The following is a 16,710-nucleotide window of genomic DNA, read 5'->3' on the forward strand; positions in this document are numbered from 1 at the left end:
ATATTCATGTATTTCCTTCAGATCACATGGAGTTTTTCTTTAGGTTGTTGTGAGGATAAGGGTTGTCTGTGTGAATGAGTTAGGCATTTTTTTTCCAAGGGAAGAAAAAATCCCCCTGCAACTGGCCTTCCTCTTATGCTCCAGTTAGAAATATGCCTCTCAGCTGGCCGGTTAGCTCAGTTGGTTAGAGCGTGGTGCTAATAACGCCAAGGTCACGGGTTCGATCCCCGTATTGGCCACTTTGTCATTTTGGGAAATATTTCTGCAGAAGCATGAGATTGATGCAGAATTGGCACTCACAGCTTTAGAGTTACTAACACAAGATTGCTGTTTTGTTGGAAGCAGCTGTGCATACATAGTCACGGGTCAGTACTGCTGCGGACATAACCAATGTTGTTGTGAGGATAAGGGTTGTATTTGTGAATGAGTTAGGCATTTTCTTTCAAGGGAAGATAACTCCCCCCTGCAACTGGCCTCCCTCCTATGCTCCAGTCAGAAGGCTTACTTTTTCTGACTGAGCATGGTGCTAATCACGCCAAGTTAGCGAATTTGATCCCAGTATTGGCCACTTTGTCAATTTGGGAAATATTTCTGCAGAAGGATGAGATTGATGCAGAATTGGCACTCACAGCTTTAGAGTTACTAACACAAGATTGCTGTTTTGTTGGAAGCAGCTCTGCATACATAGTCACGGGTCAGTACTACTGCGGACATAACCAATGTTGTTGTGAGGATAAGGGTTGTATTTGTGAATGAGTTAGGCATTTTCTTTCAAGGGAAGAAAACCCCCCCCTGCAACTGGCCTCCCTCCTATGCTCCAGTCAGAAGGCATACTTTTTCTGACTGAGCATGGTGCTAATCACGCCAAGTTAGCGAATTTGATCCCAGTATTGGCCACTTTGTCAATTTGGGAAATATTTCTGCAGAAGCATGAGATTGATGCAGAATTCCCACCCACAGCTTTAGATTTACTATGACAAGTTTGCTGTTTTGTTGGAAGCAGCAGTCCATAAATGGTCACAGGTCAGTACTGCTGTGGGAAATGACCAATGAGATGCATTTAACCTTCTTTGTCCCAGTTCTACTTAAATGTGATGCAGGATACAAGTCAGTTTGAAGATAATTGTCATATTCATGAATTTCCTTCAGATCACATGAAGTTTTTCTTTAGGTTGTTGTGAGGATAAGGGTTTTATGTGTAAATGAGTTAGGCATTCTTTTCCAAGGGAAAAAGACTCTCAGCTGGCCGGTTAGCTCAGTTGGTTAGAGCGTGGTGCTAATAACGCCAAGGTCACGGGTTCGATCCCCGTATTGGCCACTTTGTCATTTTGGGAAATATTTCTGCAGAAGGATGAGATTGATGCAGAATTGGCACTCACAGCTTTAGAGTTACTAACACAAGATTGCTGTTTTGTTGGAAGCAGCTGTGCATACATAGTCACGGGTCAGTACTGCTGCGGACATAACCAATGTTGTTGTGAGGATAAGGGTTGTATTTGTGAATGAGTTAGGCATTTTCTTTCAAAGGAAGAAAACTCCCCCCTGCAACTGGCCTCCCTCCTATGCTCCAGTCAGAAGGCATACTTTTTCTGACTGAGCATGGTTCTAATCAAGCCAAGTTAGCGAATTTGATCCCAGTATTGGCCACTTTGTCAATTTGGGAAATATTTCTGCAGAAGCATGAGATTGATGCAGAATTCCCACCCACAGCTTTAGATTTACTATGACTAGTTTGCTGTTTTGTTGGAAGCAGCAGTCCATAAATGGTCACAGGTCAGTACTGCTGTGGGAAATGACCAATGAGATGCATTTAACCTTCTTTGTCCCAGTTCTACTTAAATGTGATGCAGGCTACAAGTCAGTTTGAAGATAATTGTCATATTCATGAATTTCCTTCAGATCACATGTAGTTTTTCTTTAGGTTGTTGTGAGGATAAGGGTTTTATGTGTGAATGAGTTAGGCATTTTTTTTCCAAGGGAAGAAAAAATCCCCCTGCAACTGGCCTCCCTCTTATGGTCCAGTCAGAAATATTCCTCTCAGCTGGCCGGTTAGCTCAGTTGGTTAGAGCGTGGTGCTAATAACGCCAAGGCCACGGGTTCGATCCCCGTATTGGCCACTTTGTCATTTTGGGAAATATTTCTGCAGAAGGATGAGATTGATGCAGAATTGGCACTCACAGCTTTAGAGTTACTAACACAAGATTGCTGTTTTGTTGGAAGCAGCTGTGCATACATAGTCACGGGTCAGTACTGCTGCGGACATAACCAATGTTGTTGTGAGGATAAGGGTTGTATTTGTGAATGAGTTAGGCATTTTCTTTCAAGGAAAGAAAACTCCCCCCTGCAACTGGCCTCCCTCCTATGCTCCAGTCAGAAGCATACTTTTTCTGACTGAGCATGGTGCTAATCACGCCAAGTTAGCGAATTTGATCCCAGTATTGGCCACTTTGTCAATTTGGGAAAAATGTCTGCAGAAGCATTAGAACCTTCTTTGTCCCAGTTCTACTTAAATGTGATGCAGGATACAAGTCAGTTTGAAGATAATTGTCATATTAATGAATTTCCTTCAGATCACATGTAGTTTTTCTTTAGGTTGTTGTGAGGATAAGGGTTTTATGTGTGAATGAGTTAGGCATTTTTTTCCAAGGGAAAAAGACTCTCAGCTGGCCGGTTAGCTCAGTTGGTTAGAGCGTGGTGCTAATAACGCCAAGGTCACGGGTTCGATCCCCGTATTGGCCACTTTGTCATTTTGGGAAATATTTCTGCAGAAGGATGAGATTGATGCAGAATTGGCACTCACAGCTTTAGAGTTACTAACACAAGATTGCTGTTTTGTTGGAAGCAGCTGTGCATACATAGTCACGGGTCAGTACTGCTGCGGACATAACCAATGTTGTTGTGGGGATAAGGGTTGTATTTGTGAATGAGTTAGGCATTTTCTTTCAAAGGAAGAAAGCTCCCCCCTGCAACTGGCCTCCCTCCTATGCTCCAGTCAGAAGGCATACTTTTTCTGACTGAGCATGGTGCTAATCAAGCCAAGTTAGCGAATTTGATCCCAGTATTGGCCACTTTGTCAATTTGGGAAATATTTCTGCAGAAGCATGTGATTGATGCAGAATTCCCACCCACAGCTTTAGATTTACTATGACAAGTTTGCTGTTTTGTTGGAAGCAGCAGTCCATAAATGGTCACAGGTCAGTACTGCTGTGGGAAATGACCAATGAGATGCATTTAACCTTCTTTGTCGCAGTACTACTTAAATGTGATGCAGGCCACAAGTCAGTTTGAAGATAATTGTAATATTCATGAATTTCCTTCAGATCACATGGAGTTTTTCTTTAGGTTGTTGTGAGGATAAGGGTTGTCTGTGTGAATGAGTTAGGCATTTTTTTCCAAGGGAAGAAAAAAACCCCCTGCAACTGGCCTCCCTCTTATGCTCCAGTTAGAAATATATCTCTCAGCTGGCCGGTTAGCTCAGTTGGTTAGAGCGTGGTGCTAATAACGCCAAGGTCACGGGTTCGATCCCCGTATTGGCCACTTTGTCATTTTGGGAAATATTTCTGCAGAAGCATGAGATTGATGCAGAATTGGCACTCACAGCTTTAGAGTTACTAACACAAGATTGCTGTTTTGTTGGAAGCAGCTGTGCATACATAGTCACGGGTCAGTACTGCTGCGGACATAACCAATGTTGTTGTGAGGATAAGGGTTGTATTTGTGAATGAGTTAGGCATTTTCTTTCAAGGGAAGAAAACTCCCCCCTGCAACTGGCCTCCCTCCTATGCTCCAGTCAGAAGGCTTACTTTTTCTGACTGAGCATGGTGCTAATCACGCCAAGTTAGCGAATTTGATCCCAGTATTGGCCACTTTGTCAATTTGGGAAATATTTCTGCAGAAGGATGAGATTGATGCAGAATTGGCACTCACAGCTTTAGAGTTACTAACACAAGATTGCTGTTTTGTTGGAAGCAGCTCTGCATACATAGTCACGGGTCAGTACTACTGCGGACATAACCAATGTTGTTGTGAGGATAAGGGTTGTATTTGTGAATGAGTTAGGCATTTTCTTTCAAGGGAAGAAAACTCCCCCCTGCAACTGGCCTCCCTCCTATGCTCCAGTCAGAAGGCATACTTTTTCTGACTGAGCATGGTGCTAATCACGCCAAGTTAGCGAATTTGATCCCAGTATTGGCCACTTTGTCAATTTGGGAAATATTTCTGCAGAAGCATGAGATTGATGCAGAATTCCCACCCACAGCTTTAGATTTACTATGACAAGTTTGCTGTTTTGTTGGAATCAGCAGTCCATAAATGGTCACAGGTCAGTACTGCTGTGGGAAATGACCAATGAGATGCATTTAACCTTCTTTGTCCCAGTTCTACTTAAATGTGATGCAGGATACAAGTCAGTTTGAAGATAATTGTCATATTCATGAATTTCCTTCAGATCACATGTAGTTTTTCTTTAGGTTGTTGTGAGGATAAGGGTTTTATGTGTGAATGAGTTAGGCATTTTTTTCCAAGGGAAAAAGACTCTCAGCTGGCCGGTTAGCTCAGTTGGTTAGAGCGTGGTGCTAATAACGCCAAGGTCACGGGTTCGATCCCCGTATTGGCCACTTTGTCATTTTGGGAAATATTTCTGCAGAAGGATGAGATTGATGCAGAATTGGCACTCACAGCTTTAGAGTTACTAACACAAGATTGCTGTTTTGTTGGAAGCAGCTGTGCATACATAGTCACGGGTCAGTACTGCTGCGGACATAACCAATGTTGTTCTGAGGATAAGGGTTGTATTTGTGAATGAGTTAGGCATTTTCTTTCAAAGGAAGAAAACTCCCCCCTGCAACTGGCCTCCCTCCTATGCTCCAGTCAGAAGGCATACTTTTTCTGACTGAGCATGGTTCTAATCAAGCCAAGTTAGCGAATTTGATCCCAGTATTGGCCACTTTGTCAATTTGGGAAATATTTCTGCAGAAGCATGAGATTGATGCAGAATTCCCACCCACAGCTTTAGATTTACTATGACTAGTTTGCTGTTTTGTTGGAAGCAGCAGTCCATAAATGGTCACAGGTCAGTACTGCTGTGGGAAATGACCAATGAGATGCATTTAACCTTCTTTGTCCCAGTTCTACTTAAATGTGATGCAGGCTACAAGTCAGTTTGAAGATAATTGTCATATTCATGAATTTCCTTCAGATCACATGTAGTTTTTCTTTAGGTTGTTGTGAGGATAAGGGTTTTATGTGTGAATGAGTTAGGCATTTTTTTTCCAAGGAAAGAAAAAATCCCCCTGCAACTGGCCTCCCTCTTATGGTCCAGTCAGAAATATTCCTCTCAGCTGGCTGGTTAGCTCAGTTGGTTAGAGCGTGGTGCTAATAACGCCAAGGTCACGGGTTCGATCCCCGTATTGGCCACTTTGTCATTTTGGGAAATATTTCTGCAGAAGGATGAGATTGATGCAGAATTGGCACTCACAGCTTTAGAGTTACTAACACAAGATTGCTGTTTTGTTGGAAGCAGCTCTGCATACATAGTCACGGGTCAGTACTACTGCGGACATAACCAATGTTGTTGTGAGGATAAGGGTTGTATTTGTGAATGAGTTAGGCATTTTCTTTCAAGGGAAGAAAACTCCCCCCTGCAACTGGCCTCCCTCCTATGCTCCAGTCAGAAGGCATACTTTTTCTGACTGAGCATGGTGCTAATCACGCCAAGTTAGCGAATTTGATCCCAGTATTGGCCACTTTGTCAATTTGGGAAATATTTCTGCAGAAGGATGAGATTGATGCAGAATTGGCACTCACAGCTTTAGAGTTACTAACACAAGATTGCTGTTTTGTTGGAAGCAGCTCTGCATACATAGTCACGGGTCAGTACTACTGCGGACATAACCAATGTTGTTGTGAGGATAAGGGTTGTATTTGTGAATGAGTTAGGCATTTTCTTTCAAGGGAAGAAAACTCCCCCCTGCAACTGGCCTCCCTCCTATGCTCCAGTCAGAAGGCATACTTTTTCTGACTGAGCATGGTGCTAATCACGCCAAGTTAGCGAATTTGATCCCAGTATTGGCCACTTTGTCAATTTGGGAAATATTTCTGCAGAAGCATGAGATTGATGCAGAATTCCCACCCACAGCTTTAGATTTACTATGACAAGTTTGCTGTTTTGTTGGAAGCAGCAGTCCATAAATGGTCACAGGTCAGTACTGCTGTGGGAAATGACCAATGAGATGCATTTAACCTTCTTTGTCCCAGTTCTACTTAAATGTGATGCAGGATACAAGTCAGTTTGAAGATAATTGTCATATTCATGAATTTCCTTCAGATCACATGAAGTTTTTCTTTAGGTTGTTGTGAGGATAAGGGTTTTATGTGTGAATGAGTTAGGCATTTTTTTCCAAGGGAAAAAGACTCTCAGCTGGCCGGTTAGCTCAGTTGGTTAGAGCGTGGTGCTAATAACGCCAAGGTCACGGGTTCGATCCCCGTATTGGCCACTTTGTCATTTTGGGAAATATTTCTGCAGAAGGATGAGATTGATGCAGAATTGGCACTCACAGCTTTAGAGTTACTAACACAAGATTGCTGTTTTGTTGGAAGCAGCTGTGCATACATAGTCACGGGTCAGTACTGCTGCGGACATAACCAATGTTGTTGTGAGGATAAGGGTTGTATTTGTGAATGAGTTAGGCATTTTCTTTCAAAGGAAGAAAACTCCCCCCTGCAACTGGCCTCCCTCCTATGCTCCAGTCAGAAGGCATACTTTTTCTGACTGAGCATGGTGCTAATCAAGCCAAGTTAGCGAATTTGATCCCAGTATTGGCCACTTTGTCAATTTGGGAAATATTTCTGCAGAAGCATGTGATTGATGCAGAATTCCCACCCACAGCTTTAGATTTACTATGACAAGTTTGCTGTTTTGTTGGAAGCAGCAGTCCATAAATGGTCACAGGTCAGTACTGCTGTGGGAAATGACCAATGAGATGCATTTAACCTTCTTTGTCGCAGTACTACTTAAATGTGATGCAGGCCACAAGTCAGTTTGAAGATAATTGTAATATTCATGAATTTCCTTCAGATCACATGGAGTTTTTCTTTAGGTTGTTGTGAGGATAAGGGTTGTCTGTGTGAATGAGTTAGGCATTTTTTTCCAAGGGAAGAAAAAAACCCCCTGCAACTGGCCTCCCTCTTATGCTCCAGTTAGAAATATATCTCTCAGCTGGCCGGTTAGCTCAGTTGGTTAGAGCGTGGTGCTAATAACGCCAAGGTCACGGGTTCGATCCCCGTATTGGCCACTTTGTCATTTTGGGAAATATTTCTGCAGAAGCATGAGATTGATGCAGAATTGGCACTCACAGCTTTAGAGTTACTAACACAAGATTGCTGTTTTGTTGGAAGCAGCTGTGCATACATAGTCACGGGTCAGTACTGCTGCGGACATAACCAATGTTGTTGTGAGGATAAGGGTTGTATTTGTGAATGAGTTAGGCATTTTCTTTCAAGGGAAGAAAACTCCCCCCTGCAACTGGCCTCCCTCCTATGCTCCAGTCAGAAGGCTTACTTTTTCTGACTGAGCATGGTGCTAATCACGCCAAGTTAGCGAATTTGATCCCAGTATTGGCCACTTTGTCAATTTGGGAAATATTTCTGCAGAAGGATGAGATTGATGCAGAATTGGCACTCACAGCTTTAGAGTTACTAACACAAGATTGCTGTTTTGTTGGAAGCAGCTCTGCATACATAGTCACGGGTCAGTACTACTGCGGACATAACCAATGTTGTTGTGAGGATAAGGGTTGTATTTGTGAATGAGTTAGGCATTTTCTTTCAAGGGAAGAAAACTCCCCCCTGCAACTGGCCTCCCTCCTATGCTCCAGTCAGAAGGCATACTTTTTCTGACTGAGCATGGTGCTAATCACGCCAAGTTAGCGAATTTGATCCCAGTATTGGCCACTTTGTCAATTTGGGAAATATTTCTGCAGAAGCATGAGATTGATGCAGAATTCCCACCCACAGCTTTAGATTTACTATGACAAGTTTGCTGTTTTGTTGGAATCAGCAGTCCATAAATGGTCACAGGTCAGTACTGCTGTGGGAAATGACCAATGAGATGCATTTAACCTTCTTTGTCCCAGTTCTACTTAAATGTGATGCAGGATACAAGTCAGTTTGAAGATAATTGTCATATTCATGAATTTCCTTCAGATCACATGTAGTTTTTCTTTAGGTTGTTGTGAGGATAAGGGTTTTATGTGTGAATGAGTTAGGCATTTTTTTCCAAGGGAAAAAGACTCTCAGCTGGCCGGTTAGCTCAGTTGGTTAGAGCGTGGTGCTAATAACGCCAAGGTCACGGGTTCGATCCCCGTATTGGCCACTTTGTCATTTTGGGAAATATTTCTGCAGAAGGATGAGATTGATGCAGAATTGGCACTCACAGCTTTAGAGTTACTAACACAAGATTGCTGTTTTTTTGGAAGCAGCTGTGCATACATAGTCACGGGTCAGTACTGCTGCGGACATAACCAATGTTGTTGTGAGGATAAGGGTTGTATTTGTGAATGAGTTAGGCATTTTCTTTCAAAGGAAGAAAACTCCCCCCTGCAACTGGCCTCCCTCCTATGCTCCAGTCAGAAGGCATACTTTTTCTGACTGAGCATGGTTCTAATCAAGCCAAGTTAGCGAATTTGATCCCAGTATTGGCCACTTTGTCAATTTGGGAAATATTTCTGCAGAAGCATGAGATTGATGCAGAATTCCCACCCACAGCTTTAGATTTACTATGACTAGTTTGCTGTTTTGTTGGAAGCAGCAGTCCATAAATGGTCACAGGTCAGTACTGCTGTGGGAAATGACCAATGAGATGCATTTAACCTTCTTTGTCCCAGTTCTACTTAAATGTGATGCAGGCTACAAGTCAGTTTGAAGATAATTGTCATATTCATGAATTTCCTTCAGATCACATGTAGTTTTTCTTTAGGTTGTTGTGAGGATAAGGGTTTTATGTGTGAATGAGTTAGGCATTTTTTTTCCAAGGAAAGAAAAAATCCCCCTGCAACTGGCCTCCCTCTTATGGTCCAGTCAGAAATATTCCTCTCAGCTGGCCGGTTAGCTCAGTTGGTTAGAGCGTGGTGCTAATAACGCCAAGGTCACGGGTTCGATCCCCGTATTGGCCACTTTGTCATTTTGGGAAATATTTCTGCAGAAGGATGAGATTGATGCAGAATTGGCACTCACAGCTTTAGAGTTACTAACACAAGATTGCTGTTTTGTTGGAAGCAGCTCTGCATACATAGTCACGGGTCAGTACTACTGCGGACATAACCAATGTTGTTGTGAGGATAAGGGTTGTATTTGTGAATGAGTTAGGCATTTTCTTTCAAGGGAAGAAAACTCCCCCCTGCAACTGGCCTCCCTCCTATGCTCCAGTCAGAAGGCATACTTTTTCTGACTGAGCATGGTGCTAATCACGCCAAGTTAGCGAATTTGATCCCAGTATTGGCCACTTTGTCAATTTGGGAAATATTTCTGCAGAAGGATGAGATTGATGCAGAATTGGCACTCACAGCTTTAGAGTTACTAACACAAGATTGCTGTTTTGTTGGAAGCAGCTCTGCATACATAGTCACGGGTCAGTACTACTGCGGACATAACCAATGTTGTTGTGAGGATAAGGGTTGTATTTGTGAATGAGTTAGGCATTTTCTTTCAAGGGAAGAAAACTCCCCCCTGCAACTGGCCTCCCTCCTATGCTCCAGTCAGAAGGCATACTTTTTCTGACTGAGCATGGTGCTAATCACGCCAAGTTAGCGAATTTGATCCCAGTATTGGCCACTTTGTCAATTTGGGAAATATTTCTGCAGAAGCATGAGATTGATGCAGAATTCCCACCCACAGCTTTAGATTTACTATGACAAGTTTGCTGTTTTGTTGGAATCAGCAGTCCATAAATGGTCACAGGTCAGTACTGCTGTGGGAAATGACCAATGAGATGCATTTAACCTTCTTTGTCCCAGTTCTACTTAAATGTGATGCAGGATACAAGTCAGTTTGAAGATAATTGTCATATTCATGAATTTCCTTCAGATCACATGTAGTTTTTCTTTAGGTTGTTGTGAGGATAAGGGTTTTATGTGTGAATGAGTTAGGCATTTTTTTCCAAGGGAAAAAGACTCTCAGCTGGCCGGTTAGCTCAGTTGGTTAGAGCGTGGTGCTAATAACGCCAAGGTCACGGGTTCGATCCCCGTATTGGCCACTTTGTCATTTTGGGAAATATTTCTGCAGAAGGATGAGATTGATGCAGAATTGGCACTCACAGCTTTAGAGTTACTAACACAAGATTGCTGTTTTGTTGGAAGCAGCTGTGCATACATAGTCACGGGTCAGTACTGCTGCGGACATAACCAATGTTGTTGTGAGGATAAGGGTTGTATTTGTGAATGAGTTAGGCATTTTCTTTCAAAGGAAGAAAACTCCCCCCTGCAACTGGCCTCCCTCCTATGCTCCAGTCAGAAGGCATCCTTTTTCTGACTGAGCATGGTGCTAATCAAGCCAAGTTTGCGAATTTGATCCCAGTATTGGCCACTTTGTCAATTTGGGAAATATTTCTGCAGAAGCATGTGATTGATGCAGAAGTCCCACCCACAGCTTTAGATTTACTATGACTAGTTTGCTGTTTTGTTGGAAGCAGCAGTCCATAAATGGTCACAGGTCAGTACTGCTGTGGGAAATGACCAATGAGATGCATTTAACCTTCTTTGTCCCAGTTCTACTTAAATGTGATGCAGGCTACAAGTCAGTTTGAAGATAATTGTCATATTCATGAATTTCCTTCAGATCACATGTAGTTTTTCTTTAGGTTGTTGTGAGGATAAGGGTTTTATGTGTGAATGAGTTAGGCATTTTTTTTCCAAGGGAAGAAAAAATCCCCCTGCAACTGGCCTCCCTCTTATGGTCCAGTCAGAAATATGCCTCTCAGCAGGCCGGTTAGCTCAGTTGGTTAGAGCGTGGTGCTAATAACGCCAAGGTCACGGGTTCGATCCCCGTATTGGCCACTTTGTCATTTTGGGAAATATTTCTGCAGAAGGATGAGATTGATGCAGAATTGGCACTCACAGCTTTAGAGTTACTAACACAAGATTGCTGTTTTGTTGGAAGCAGCTGTGCATACATAGTCACGGGTCAGTACTGCTGCGGACATAACCAATGTTGTTGTGAGGATAAGGGTTGTATTTGTGAATGAGTTAGGCATTTTCTTTCAAGGAAAGAAAACTCCCCCCTGCAACTGGCCTCCCTCCTATGCTCCAGTCAGAAGCATACTTTTTCTGACTGAGCATGGTGCTAATCACGCCAAGTTAGCGAATTTGATCCCAGTATTGGCCACTTTGTCAATTTGGGAAAAATGTCTGCAGAAGCATTAGATTGATGCAGAATTCCCACCCACAGCTTTAGATTTACTATGACAAGTTTGCTGTTTTGTTGGAAGCAGCAGTCCATAAATGGTCACAGGTCAGTACTGCTGTGGGAAATGACCAATGAGATGCATTTAACCTTCTTTGTCGCAGTACTACTTAAATGTGATGCAGGCCACAAGTCAGTTTGAAGATAATTGTAATATTCATGTATTTCCTTCAGATCACATGGAGTTTTTCTTTAGGTTGTTGTGAGGATAAGGGTTGTCTGTGTGAATGAGTTAGGCCTTTTTTTTCCAAGGGAAGAAAAAATCCCCCTGCAACTGGCCTCCCTCTTATGCTCCAGTTAGAAATATGCCTCTCAGCTGGCCGGTTAGCTCAGTTGGTTAGAGCGTGGTGCTAATAACGCCAAGGTCACGGGTTCGATCCCCGTATTGGCCACTTTGTCATTTTGGGAAATATTTCTGCAGAAGCATGAGATTGATGCAGAATTGGCAGTCACAGCTTTAGAGTTACTAACACAAGATTGCTGTTTTGTTGGAAGCAGCTGTGCATACATAGTCACGGGTCAGTACTGCTGCGGACATAACCAATGTTGTTGTGAGGATAAGGGTTGTATTTGTGAATGAGTTAGGCATTTTCTTTCAAGGGAAGATAACTCCCCCCTGCAACTGGCCTCCCTCCTATGCTCCAGTCAGAAGGCTTACTTTTTCTGACTGAGCATGGTGCTAATCACGTCAAGTTAGCGAATTTGATCCCAGTATTGGCCACTTTGTCAATTTGGGAAATATTTCTGCAGAAGGATGAGATTGATGCAGAATTGGCACTCACAGCTTTAGAGTTACTAACACAAGATTGCTGTTTTGTTGGAAGCAGCTCTGCATACATAGTCACGGGTCAGTACTACTGCGGACATAACCAATGTTGTTGTGAGGATAAGGGTTGTATTTGTGAATGAGTTAGGCATTTTCTTTCAAGGGAAGAAACCCCCCCCCTGCAACTGGCCTCCCTCCTATGCTCCAGTCAGAAGGCATACTTTTTCTGACTGAGCATGGTGCTAATCACGCCAAGTTAGCGAATTTGATCCCAGTATTGGCCACTTTGTCAATTTGGGAAATATTTCTGCAGAAGCATGAGATTGATGCAGAATTCCCACCCACAGCTTTAGATTTACTATGACAAGTTTGCTGTTTTGTTGGAAGCAGCAGTCCATAAATGGTCACAGGTCAGTACTGCTGTGGGAAATGACCAATGAGATGCATTTAACCTTCTTTGTCCCAGTTCTACTTAAATGTGATGCAGGATACAAGTCAGTTTGAAGATAATTGTCATATTCATGAATTTCCTTCAGATCACATGTAGTTTTTCTTTAGGTTGTTGTGAGGATAAGGGTTTTATGTGTAAATGAGTTAGGCATTTTTTCCAAGGGAAAAAGACTCTTAGCTGGCCGGTTAGCTCAGTTGGTTAGAGCATGGTGCTAATAACGCCAAGGTCACGGGTTCGATCCCCGTATTGGCCACTTTGTCATTTTGGGAAATATTTCTGCAGAAGGATGAGATTGATGCAGAATTGGCACTCACAGCTTTAGAGTTACTAACACAAGATTGCTGTTTTGTTGGAAGCAGCTGTGCATACATAGTCACGGGTCAGTACTGCTGCGGACATAACCAATGTTGTTGTGAGGATAAGGGTTGTATTTGTGAATGAGTTAGGCATTTTCTTTCAAAGGAAGAAAACTCCCCCCTGCAACTGGCCTCCCTCCTATGCTCCAGTCAGAAGGCATACTTTTTCTGACTGAGCATGGTTCTAATCAAGCCAAGTTAGCGAATTTGATCCCAGTATTGGCCACTTTGTCAATTTGGGAAATATTTCTGCAGAAGCATGAGATTGATGCAGAATTCCCACCCACAGCTTTAGATTTACTATGACTAGTTTGCTGTTTTGTTGGAAGCAGCAGTCCATAAATGGTCACAGGTCAGTACTGCTGTGGGAAATGACCAATGAGTTGCATTTAACCTTCTTTGTCCCAGTTCTACTTAAATGTGATGCAGGCTACAAGTCAGTTTGAAGATAATTGTCATATTCATGAATTTCCTTCAGATCACATGTAGTTTTTCTTTAGGTTGTTGTGAGGATAAGGGTTTTATGTGTGAATGAGTTAGGCATTTTTTTTCCAAGGGAAGAAAAAATCCCCCTGCAACTGGCCTCCCTCTTATGGTCCAGTCAGAAATATTCCTCTCAGCTGGCCGGTTAGCTCAGTTGGTTAGAGCGTGGTGCTAATAACGCCAAGGTCACGGGTTGATCCCCGTATTGGCCACTTTGTCATTTTGGGAAATATTTCTGCAGAAGGATGAGATTGATGCAGAATTGGCACTCACAGCTTTAGAGTTACTAACACAAGATTGCTGTTTTGTTGGAAGCAGCTGTGCATACATAGTCACGGGTCAGTACTGCTGCGGACATAACCAATGTTGTTGTGAGGATAAGGGTTGTATTTGTGAATGAGTTAGGCATTTTCTTTCAAAGGAAGAAAACTCCCCCCTGCAACTGGCCTCCCTCCTATGCTCCAGTCAGAAGGCATCCTTTTTCTGACTGAGCATGGTGCTAATCAAGCCAAGTTTGCGAATTTGATCCCAGTATTGGCCACTTTGTCAATTTGGGAAATATTTCTGCAGAAGCATGTGATTGATGCAGAATTCCCACCCACAGCTTTAGATTTACTATGACTAGTTTGCTGTTTTGTTGGAAGCAGCAGTCCATAAATGGTCACAGGTCAGTACTGCTGTGGGAAATGACCAATGAGATGCATTTAACCTTCTTTGTCCCAGTTCTACTTAAATGTGATGCAGGCTACAAGTCAGTTTCAAGATAATTGTCATATTCATGAATTTCCTTCAGATCACATGTAGTTTTTCTTTAGGTTGTTGTGAGGATAAGGGTTTTATGTGTGAATGAGTTAGGCATTTTTTTTCCAAGGGAAGAAAAAATCCCCCTGCAACTGGCCTCCCTCTTATGGTCCAGTCAGAAATATGCCTCTCAGCTGGCCGGTTAGCTCAGTTGGTTAGAGCGTGGTGCTAATAACGCCAAGGTCACGGGTTCGCTCCCCGTATTGGCCACTTTGTCATTTTGGGAAATATTTCTGCAGAAGGATGAGATTGATGCAGAATTGGCACTCACAGCTTTAGAGTTACTAACACAAGATTGCTGTTTTGTTGGAAGCAGCTGTGCATACATAGTCACGGGTCAGTACTGCTGCGGACATAACCAATGTTGTTGTGAGGATAAGGGTTGTATTTGTGAATGAGTTAGGCATTTTCTTTCAAGGAAAGAAAACTCCCCCCTGCAACTGGCCTCCCTCCTATGCTCCAGTCAGAAGCATACTTTTTCTGACTGAGCATGGTGCTAATCACGCCAAGTTAGCGAATTTGATCCCAGTATTGGCCACTTTGTCAATTTGGGAAAAATGTCTGCAGAAGCATTAGATTGATGCAGAATTCCCACCCACAGCTTTAGATTTACTATGACAAGTTTGCTGTTTTGTTGGAAGCAGCAGTCCATAAATGGTCACAGGTCAGTACTGCTGTGGGAAATGACCAATGAGATGCATTTAACCTTCTTTGTCGCAGTACTACTTAAATGTGATGCAGGCCACAAGTCAGTTTGAAGATAATTGTAATATTCATGTATTTCCTTCAGATCACATGGAGTTTTTCTTTAGGTTGTTGTGAGGATAAGGGTTGTCTGTGTGAATGAGTTAGGCATTTTTTTTCCAAGGGAAGAAAAAATCCCCCTGCAACTGGCCTCCCTCTTATGCTCCAGTTAGAAACATGCCTCTCAGCTGGCCGGTTAGCTCAGTTGGTTAGAGCGTGGTGCTAATAACGCCAAGGTCACGGGTTCGATCCCCGTATTGGCCACTTTGTCATTTTGGGAAATATTTCTGCAGAAGCATGAGATTGATGCAGAATTGGCACTCACAGCTTTAGAGTTACTAACACAAGATTGCTGTTTTGTTGGAAGCAGCTGTGCATACATAGTCACGGGTCAGTACTGCTGCGGACATAACCAATGTTGTTGTGAGGATAAGGGTTGTATTTGTGAATGAGTTAGGCATTTTCTTTCAAGGGAAGAAAACTCCCCCCTGCAACTGGCCTCCCTCCTATGCTCCAGTCAGAAGGCTTACTTTTTCTGACTGAGCATGGTGCTAATCACGCCAAGTTAGCGAATTTGATCCCAGTATTGGCCACTTTGTCAATTTGGGAAATATTTCTGCAGAAGGATGAGATTGATGCAGAATTGGCACTCACAGCTTTAGAGTTACTAACACAAGATTGCTGTTTTGTTGGAAGCAGCTCTGCATACATAGTCACGGGTCAGTACTACTGCGGACATAACCAATGTTGTTGTGAGGATAAGGGTTGTATTTGTGAATGAGTTAGGCATTTTCTTTCAAGGGAAGAAAACTCCCCCCTGCAACTGGCCTCCCTCCTATGCTCCAGTCAGAAGGCATACTTTTTCTGACTGAGCATGGTGCTAATCACGCCAAGTTAGCGAATTTGATCCCAGTATTGGCCACTTTGTCAATTTGGGAAATATTTCTGCAGAAGCATGAGATTGATGCAGAATTCCCACCCACAGCTTTAGATTTACTATGACAAGTTTGCTGTTTTGTTGGAATCAGCAGTCCATAAATGGTCACAGGTCAGTACTGCTGTGGGAAATGACCAATGAGATGCATTTAACCTTCTTTGTCCCAGTTCTACTTAAATGTGATGCAGGATACAAGTCAGTTTGAAGATAATTGTCATATTCATGAATTTCCTTCAGATCACATGTAGTTTTTCTTTAGGTTGTTGTGAGGATAAGGGTTTTATGTGTGAATGAGTTAGGCATTTTTTTCCAAGGGAAAAAGACTCTCAGCTGGCCGGTTAGCTCAGTTGGTTAGAGCGTGGTGCTAATAACGCCAAGGTCACGGGTTCGATCCCCGTATTGGCCACTTTGTCATTTTGGGAAATATTTCTGCAGAAGGATGAGATTGATGCAGAATTGGCACTCACAGCTTTAGAGTTACTAACACAAGATTGCTGTTTTTTTGGAAGCAGCTGTGCATACATAGTCACGGGTCAGTACTGCTGCGGACATAACCAATGTTGTTGTGAGGATAAGGGTTGTATTTGTGAATGAGTTAGGCATTTTCTTTCAAAGGAAGAAAACTCCCCCCTGCAACTGGCCTCCCTCCTATGCTCCAGTCAGAAGGCATACTTTTTCTGACTGAGCATGGTTCTAATCAAGCCAAGTTAGCGAATTT

General features: G+C 42.8%; 18 non-coding genes across 18 annotated transcripts; all 18 read left to right on the plus strand.

Moving 5' to 3' along the window:
• The first annotated feature begins 165 nt into the window (after positions 1 to 165).
• On the plus strand, positions 166 to 239 carry TRNAI-AAU (transfer RNA isoleucine (anticodon AAU)). Its single transcript has one exon. It is a non-coding gene; the product is annotated as a tRNA-Ile (tRNA).
• A 1,005-nt stretch (positions 240 to 1,244) lies between these two features.
• Positions 1,245 to 1,318, plus strand: TRNAI-AAU (transfer RNA isoleucine (anticodon AAU)). Its single transcript has one exon. It is a non-coding gene; the product is annotated as a tRNA-Ile (tRNA).
• Positions 1,319 to 2,043: 725 nt separating this feature from the next.
• Positions 2,044 to 2,117, plus strand: TRNAI-AAU (transfer RNA isoleucine (anticodon AAU)). The gene has a single exon. It is a non-coding gene; the product is annotated as a tRNA-Ile (tRNA).
• A 548-nt stretch (positions 2,118 to 2,665) lies between these two features.
• TRNAI-AAU (transfer RNA isoleucine (anticodon AAU)) lies at positions 2,666 to 2,739 on the plus strand. Its single transcript has one exon. It is a non-coding gene; the product is annotated as a tRNA-Ile (tRNA).
• Positions 2,740 to 3,463: 724 nt separating this feature from the next.
• TRNAI-AAU (transfer RNA isoleucine (anticodon AAU)) lies at positions 3,464 to 3,537 on the plus strand. Its single transcript has one exon. It is a non-coding gene; the product is annotated as a tRNA-Ile (tRNA).
• Positions 3,538 to 4,542: 1,005 nt separating this feature from the next.
• TRNAI-AAU (transfer RNA isoleucine (anticodon AAU)) lies at positions 4,543 to 4,616 on the plus strand. Its single transcript has one exon. It is a non-coding gene; the product is annotated as a tRNA-Ile (tRNA).
• A 725-nt stretch (positions 4,617 to 5,341) lies between these two features.
• On the plus strand, positions 5,342 to 5,415 carry TRNAI-AAU (transfer RNA isoleucine (anticodon AAU)). Its single transcript has one exon. It is a non-coding gene; the product is annotated as a tRNA-Ile (tRNA).
• Positions 5,416 to 6,420: 1,005 nt separating this feature from the next.
• On the plus strand, positions 6,421 to 6,494 carry TRNAI-AAU (transfer RNA isoleucine (anticodon AAU)). The gene has a single exon. It is a non-coding gene; the product is annotated as a tRNA-Ile (tRNA).
• A 724-nt stretch (positions 6,495 to 7,218) lies between these two features.
• Positions 7,219 to 7,292, plus strand: TRNAI-AAU (transfer RNA isoleucine (anticodon AAU)). Its single transcript has one exon. It is a non-coding gene; the product is annotated as a tRNA-Ile (tRNA).
• A 1,005-nt stretch (positions 7,293 to 8,297) lies between these two features.
• TRNAI-AAU (transfer RNA isoleucine (anticodon AAU)) lies at positions 8,298 to 8,371 on the plus strand. Its single transcript has one exon. It is a non-coding gene; the product is annotated as a tRNA-Ile (tRNA).
• A 725-nt stretch (positions 8,372 to 9,096) lies between these two features.
• On the plus strand, positions 9,097 to 9,170 carry TRNAI-AAU (transfer RNA isoleucine (anticodon AAU)). Its single transcript has one exon. It is a non-coding gene; the product is annotated as a tRNA-Ile (tRNA).
• A 1,005-nt stretch (positions 9,171 to 10,175) lies between these two features.
• Positions 10,176 to 10,249, plus strand: TRNAI-AAU (transfer RNA isoleucine (anticodon AAU)). Its single transcript has one exon. It is a non-coding gene; the product is annotated as a tRNA-Ile (tRNA).
• Positions 10,250 to 10,974: 725 nt separating this feature from the next.
• On the plus strand, positions 10,975 to 11,048 carry TRNAI-AAU (transfer RNA isoleucine (anticodon AAU)). Its single transcript has one exon. It is a non-coding gene; the product is annotated as a tRNA-Ile (tRNA).
• Positions 11,049 to 11,772: 724 nt separating this feature from the next.
• Positions 11,773 to 11,846, plus strand: TRNAI-AAU (transfer RNA isoleucine (anticodon AAU)). The gene has a single exon. It is a non-coding gene; the product is annotated as a tRNA-Ile (tRNA).
• A 1,004-nt stretch (positions 11,847 to 12,850) lies between these two features.
• TRNAI-AAU (transfer RNA isoleucine (anticodon AAU)) lies at positions 12,851 to 12,924 on the plus strand. The gene has a single exon. It is a non-coding gene; the product is annotated as a tRNA-Ile (tRNA).
• A 1,523-nt stretch (positions 12,925 to 14,447) lies between these two features.
• Positions 14,448 to 14,521, plus strand: TRNAI-AAU (transfer RNA isoleucine (anticodon AAU)). The gene has a single exon. It is a non-coding gene; the product is annotated as a tRNA-Ile (tRNA).
• Positions 14,522 to 15,245: 724 nt separating this feature from the next.
• Positions 15,246 to 15,319, plus strand: TRNAI-AAU (transfer RNA isoleucine (anticodon AAU)). Its single transcript has one exon. It is a non-coding gene; the product is annotated as a tRNA-Ile (tRNA).
• Positions 15,320 to 16,324: 1,005 nt separating this feature from the next.
• TRNAI-AAU (transfer RNA isoleucine (anticodon AAU)) lies at positions 16,325 to 16,398 on the plus strand. The gene has a single exon. It is a non-coding gene; the product is annotated as a tRNA-Ile (tRNA).
• The last annotated feature ends 312 nt before the right edge of the window (positions 16,399 to 16,710 follow it).

The sequence above is a fragment of the Ambystoma mexicanum genome, chromosome 1p (genome assembly GCF_040938575.1).
Source record: "Ambystoma mexicanum isolate Mex_15411 chromosome 1p, UKY_AmexF1_1, whole genome shotgun sequence".
NCBI lineage: Eukaryota > Metazoa > Chordata > Amphibia > Caudata > Ambystomatidae > Ambystoma > Ambystoma mexicanum.